The following is a 7,335-nucleotide window of genomic DNA, read 5'->3' on the forward strand; positions in this document are numbered from 1 at the left end:
TTAAAGGGATAATGTTATTAGGTCGGGGCTTACTGGACAATCTCTATCTTAATGTCAACTGATTTGGGACTTTAATGGCACCTTCAAAATCTCTTCACAGTGATACCTAGGTTAGTTTTTGATAGATGAACTGGGGGAAGTTGTGTGTACATCAGTAACCTGGGATCTAGAAGGTCACTGCAGAATTCCACTTACCCCATGCCTACTTCATGGAGTTATTATTAAAGTAGGTAATATGGGTGTAAGCAGTGTATTAAAAGTGAAGTTCTGATGAAAACACCAAGATACCATAGATGTGAGATTCCAAAGTTAGATCTCATATGCAAAACTTACAAAAGAAATTGTCAATAACTGTCTCCACAATTTTAGAACTTCCTTGCCCAATCAAAGATGCAAAAACAGTCAGTGTTTGTCAAACAGTCATTTGCCAAAGGGCTGCTGATGCAAAGTACCAGAAATAGGTTGGCTTTTATGATGGGTATTTATTTAGGGTAAAAGCTTATCATTTCAAGGCTGTGTAAAGTTAAACTCCAAGTACCATAAGAGGTGCTTTCTCACCGTAGACACCCACCATGCATTGAAGCAAGATGGCTGGCGATCTCTGTCTAGTCTCTGCCTTCCCCTCTGGGCTTCCTTTTTCAGGCTTGGCTGCTCTGGTTTCTTTCTGATTTCAGTTGCAAGCTATTAGGCATTAGACTCATCTCTCCCTAGGGTGTTAGCTCCTTTACGTCACATGGGCAGGGTCAAAAATGACAGGGCCCTTTATCCTGTGTCTGTCTGTGTGAGTCCATTTATATCAGACCTAATAAGGAGATGGAGACTCACCCTGAGTCGCGCCTCACTGACATAGTCCAATCAAAAACCTGAAAGTCAAAAAATAATCTTTTTTTTTAAAGGCTTTTTTAAAAAAGGTTTATTTATTTATTTATTTCTCTCTCCTCCCCCCCTCCCAGTTGTCTGCTCTCTCTGTCCATTCACTGTGTGTTCTTCTGTGTCCGCTTGCATTCTTGTCAGTGGCACTGGGAATCTGTGTCTCTTTTTGTTCTGTCATCTTGCTGCATCATTTGTGGTGCCACTCTTGGGCAGGCTGCACTTTTTTTGCGCTGGGTGGCTCTGCTTACAGGTTGCATTCCTTGCGTGTGGGGCTCCCCTACACAGGGGACACCCCCGTGTGGCACGGCACTCCTTGCACACATCAGCACTGCGTGTGAGCCAGCTCATCACATGGGTCAAGGAGGCCCGGGATTTGAATGCGGACCTCCCATGTGGTAGGCGGACGCCCTATCCATTAGGCCAAGTCTGCTTCCCATCAAATAATCTAATCAAAGGCCTCAACTGAATTTAATGCAATCAAAGGGCATCACACTCAGAGGAATAGATAAGTTTATAAACATAATATTTCTCTTTTTGGAATTCATAAAATAAGTTCAAACTGCCACAGAGGAGTAAGTGTTTTTTAAGAGATTTCTTTGTTGGCTCTCAGTTTTGAGTTCCATAAAGGGAGGAGAATGAGTTACCACAGTTTGAATAGAAGAGTTTGGAATATGTTTTTTGCAGTTGGAAGACAGAAGATTGGTTTCTAAAAAATACCTGAGAAAGCTGAAGTGTCTGTGGGAGTAGGATGAGGGTGATTGCATGGGGCTTGACATGCTCTCCCAAAATTTGTCGAGGCAAGGGATGCAGATTGTTCTTGCAGATCAGATTTGGGCCATATGGGAGACAGAAAAAAAGGCAATCTCCATCAGCCCAGGAGAGTGTCCATGAGAGAGTCAACTCAAACACTGGCCTAACTCAGAGACTGAGAAGTCAGACTGTGGGTGGTAGGCATGGAAGCTTCTGGGTGAAGCAGGCCTGATCTGGGGCAGGGCGGGGTAGTAATATTAAATTAACTGAAATTTTGAATGTCTTGGATGGTGTCTGAGTCAGGATCCAGTCAGGCAATAGCATACACAAATTATGTAATCTAAGGAAAATTTCCAAAAATAGATTATTATAAACAAAGTGTGGGTAATATGTAGGGGAAATATGAGGAATATGTAGTATTCTGAGGTTAGCAACTCTGGGCTTAAGTCACTAACTCTATGTGGTCAGCAAAATGATATCCATGTCCTAATCTACAGAACCCGTGAATATGTTCACTTACATGGAAAAGGTTAAGGAGGTAAAGGTTAAGGACCTTGAGATGGGGAAATTATTCCAGATTATCTGGACATGCTCAATGTAATCCCAAGGATCCTCATAAGAGAGAGGGAGGAGGGTGAGAGACAAAGATGTGACAGAAGCAGGAGAGAGAGAGAGAGAGAGAGAGACTGAGATTTGGAAATGGGGCCATGAGTCAAGGAATGTGGATGGCCTCTAGAAACTGGAAAATCAAGGAAATGGATTTTCTCCTAGAGTCTCCAGAAGGGATGCAGACCTGTGGACATCTTGATATTAGCCCAGTGAGAACCACTTTGGATTTCTGACCTTCAGAACTTTAGCATAATAAATTTGTGTTGTTTTAAGACACTCAGTTTGTGGTCATTTTTTATAGCATCAATAGGAAACTAATACATACTGGGTCTGGAGGGACAAGGGGAGGGTTGTAGAATGGAATGCAGGGTTGGTATGAGGAGAGTGATGTATCACAGGAGCTGAGGCCTTTGGAAGAGTGACACAGAAGAGAAAAAAAACAGAATGAATTTCATAACCTCATTATCTTTTCTTGTGCTCTTGTGAGCTCTCCATTTGGGAGCCTGTTCTAGTTGCTAGACTGCTAAATGCAATATACCAGAAATGGGTTGGATTTTACAATGGGGATATATTAGCTTACAAGCTTGCAGTTCTGTGGCCCTGAAAATATTCAAATCAAGACATCATCAAGATAATACCTTCTTCCTGAAGACCACTGCCAGTGATCCTGGACTCTCTGTCACATGACAGGGTGCTTGGTGGTGTCTGCTGACTCTCCCTTCTCTTCCGGGTTTTGTTGCTTCCAGCTTCTTGCTTCTGTGGCTTTCTCTTTCTGTCAGAATTTTATTCTCTTTTAAAGGACTCCAGTAAGAGTCCCCGAATGAGATGGGTCACATCTTAACTTAAGATCCTACTCACCAGAAGATCCTTCTAACAATGGGCCCACACCCATAGGAATGGATTAACTTTAAGAACATACTTTTCTGGGATACATACAGCTTCAAACCATCACAGAGCTTCTTGACCCAATTTAGGTTCCTAGGCCACAAAGAGTGAGAGGCAAAGGGAGGAGAGGAAGGGCAAATGGAAGATATCCAGTGCAACCCAGCACATTGTCCCAGTCTAAGTGAAAACACACCCCAGTACAAAAGATCCACAAAGCCCAGCAGCTAATTTATCACTGTGGGATGATAATTCAATTGAATTAACACCAAAATCCTTAGACATTATCACAGCTAGTGCTCTGTTTTTAAGTTGGTAGAAGATTAAGGATGAAAAGAAGCACAAACATTGATGCTGATATGCTGATTCAACTGTTTGGCATGAAGCAGCAGCTGTGCCCACAACTGTTCTACCTTCCCTTGGACCCTACTTCAACTTCTCTGCCTTTGGGCCAGCTGCGTGTTTTTAGCTCTGTGACAAAGGGCCTTGGTTCCTGTAGGACACCCTCATCAGTAACACCAGAAGCAACAAGACTGATGTGGGGTTCAGTCCACCCTCGCGAGGTTTGAGCTTGTTATCCTTGTGGGTTCTATTCTGCTTATACCATATTAAATAACTGCTACAACCCTCCTCCTATCTTTAGCTGATATTAAATTCTAAGTTCATAAGTAGTCACTCCTTTTTCTACCACCCATTCTTTTGTGCAGCTTACCCTCTGGTAGTGCATCATCAGGATGAAGTTCTTTACCTAAACAGATAACTCAAACCTTCATTGGCTAGGGTCAGAGTCCTTAGTTGTTTTATCATTATTGAGTTGCCATAGTTTTCAGGACTATTGAACAAGGTAATAATAAGAGTTACCCCAGTGAATTCCCTGGATTGAAAATAGGACTCCTTGCCTGCATTACAGAATAATGTCCCAACTTCTTTCTGGTAATCAGGATTGATCCCTATAATCAGTCTCTCTGTCTATTTGTTCAGTGATAGAAGGAGCCCCAAAAGTCAAGGTTGAAAGCTCAGCTTCCAGTATATCAAAACTGTTATGTTTGCTTCATCCCATGGATGCTAGGACCTCCAAATGCCCTGTTGGGGATTGAATCATGTTCCCACAAAAGACATGGTCATGTCTTTTTTTTTTTTTTTTTGTCTTTATTTTTTTTAATGTTACATTCAAAAAATATGAGGTCCCCATATACCTCCACCCCCTCACCCCACTCCTTCCCCCATAACAACAACCTTCTCCATAGTCATGAGATATTCCTTGCACTTGGTGAATACATCTCTGAGCACCACTGCACCTCATGGTCAATGGTCCACATCATAGCCCACACTCTCCCACAGCCCACCCCGTGGGCCATGGGAGGACATACAATGTCCAGTAACTGTCCCTGCAGCACCGCCCAGGACAACTCCAACCCCCGAAAATGCTCCCACATCACATCTTTTCCTCCCATTCCCTACCCCCAGCAGCCACCAGGGCCACTTTCTCCACACCAATGCCACATTTTCTTCGATTACTAATCACAATAGTTCATGAATAGAATCTCAGTAAGTCCACTCTAATCCATACTCTATTTCTCTATTCTGTGGACCTTAGAATAATTGTGTCCACTCCACATCAATATCAAGAGGGGGCTTAGATTCCACAGACATGTTCACATCTTAATCCACATTCTTGTGGGTGTGAACCCATTTGTAAATACGATCTTTGAAGATGTTATTATTAGTTAAGGTGTGAGCACATTTGCGAATAGTATTTTTCATGATCCTCTTTCTATAAGGCCAAATTAAACCAGGATAGGCCTTAATTCATGTGGCTGAATCCCTTATAAAGAAAGGAAATCTTGACAGAGATACCAATGTCTAAAAAAGAGAAGTAGAAACCCTAGGAGAAGCCATGTAATGGAGGCAGAGAGGCCAGTCAAGGAATCCTGAGGATTGTACAAGCCAGGACCAGAATGCTACAGAATGCAGAAGAAAGCATGGGCTATTAAGACCTTGATTTTGGACTTCCAGCATACAAAACTGTGAGACAATAAATTCCCATCTTTTAAGCTAATCCAAGGTGAGGTGTTCTTCATCCAGTCTTAGCAAACTAAGACACCCTCCAAGCTAAGGTAGTGGGGGTAGGAAAAAAAACTATATTTGGCAAAAAAAAAATCCTTAGACATTATCACAGCTAGTGCTCTAACCCATTGGTTATTGGCCCATGTATTCTGGCTATGGAAGGTGACAGCTCCATAAAAGACACCATCCTACCCTCAAAGGAGCTGTCTCCCAGCTGGTGCCATAATGGAGATTTCAGATCATTCTAACATTCTACCAAGGCATTTGCTTCTAGGTGATTCCATTGACGTGAGCCCATTGTTACCATCGATCAGACAGATACTATGGGAATAGATAAGGAAGAAGCTGTTAAACTGTCAAAGTCTAATCCATGATGGAAAAAATTCAGTGTAATGAATCCATTACCAAGGGCCTGCCTGGTACCCTCTAGGAATGGTGCCATCTGAAGGCCTCTGCATTCGATAATGGACTTTTATATAAGACACAAATATCTTCATATTATATGCCATTTGAAGAGGAACATACATGTACTTCTTCTCTAGACCTCATTATCATTAGGTTTCCAATCAGGGTGACATGAATCAGGGTATATCTGTATGTCAGTCCACCTTTATTCCCACATTATATAGAAAATTAAAAATAACATCCAAACATCTGTCCACTGGGGAGATTTCCTTTCACCACCATCTTTCTTGAACATCTGTCCACTTCTGGCTAGTGGAAATAAATCAGGACTTGAGTTTTCATCCTTCTTTACCTGGTCATGTGAATTTCCTCATTAAGCCATAAGCCAGTGTTGATGAAAAAGAGGCAAAGAAGTAGAATTACATATCATGGAAGTCTGGTCAACTTGCTTGTATAGTTTTTATAGCCCTTCTATCCTGTTTGGAACTGAAATCCTATATGCCTGTGGTAGACTGAGACACTAATAGGCCCCAATGAATCATACCTCAGGGTAGCCATGCTCTCGTGTAGTATCCTCTCATGTTGACTCTGAGCTTGACTACAGGGTTTTCTTTGGCTCATGGTGTATCAGCAAGTGAGATATATGCTCATAATGAGGAGTGCTCCCTTGGAACACTGTCCGGAAGCTTCATGTGAAGAAGCCTTTTTGGCCTCCTTGAGAATGAAAGACAAGAAGGAGAGAGAGGCCCAGCCACCTCAGCTATCCTAATTAAGCATAGATCCCAGTCATCACCCTAGCTGAAGGCAACTGCCTGAACCAAGACAAAATCAGTAGAATCTAAAGAATAAATCTTTGGCTTTTGTTTAGTTTTTTAAAATCTCTAACTTACGGGATGGTTTGTCATTCATCAACAGATAAAGCAAAACTCAATACCCTAGAAATGGGGTTCTGCCATAATAAAAACCTAAAGCATGGGGAATTGGTTTTGAGACTAGGCAGTGAGAGGAGGCAAGAAGGGAAGTGAGGAAACTGCCTTTGGAGGCTGGAAGGATAGCAATTTTTGTTTTGTAGTAGTCTAATAATTCGTAAAACTGTCACCTGCCGTGGCTTGGAAGATAAAAATGTACTTAATGAACTTGTGGATCTAAGGAGATTTCTAGGCATAATGCTGAAAGCTCTAAAAAGCTTATTTTAGCTGCATATGATAAGACACTGGAAGAGAGAGACCTGCTGTGATTGCAAGCACAGTTTAGGAGAAATGTATGAGATAGGATTTTTTGGTTGGAAAATACATCTCTTTTTCATTTCCTGTCTTTTCTACCAGCAAAGACTCTCAAGAAATGTGTCAGGGTTAGGATCAGGATCAAATGAAGGGTGAGGTTGTAAGGTTTTCTGTTAAGACCTCTAGAAGATCTAAGGAGGTATCTACTACTTACCAGCTAGAAAAATGGCTTCTAAGAATCTTGAAGTAATTGCTCTACAAAAGTTCTACATGAGGCCCAAAGTAGAGAGTGATGTGTCTTAGAAAGAATTATGGATGTGGCTTGGGGCATAGGGTGAACCTCAATCACTCTAGAAAGCTTGCAGTGCTTTAAAGGTATTTACCAACTTGGACTACAGAGCTATTCAAAATGAAAATAGACTTTTGGATTCCTGACTTTCTATGGGCAACAAACCGAGAGTGCCTACAACTCCAAGTAGGAGAATTGAATCCATCAGCCATGTGGGATCTAAACCCCTCTCGATTT

Source organism: Dasypus novemcinctus, chromosome 4, assembly GCF_030445035.2.
Source record: "Dasypus novemcinctus isolate mDasNov1 chromosome 4, mDasNov1.1.hap2, whole genome shotgun sequence".
Lineage (NCBI taxonomy): Eukaryota > Metazoa > Chordata > Mammalia > Cingulata > Dasypodidae > Dasypus > Dasypus novemcinctus.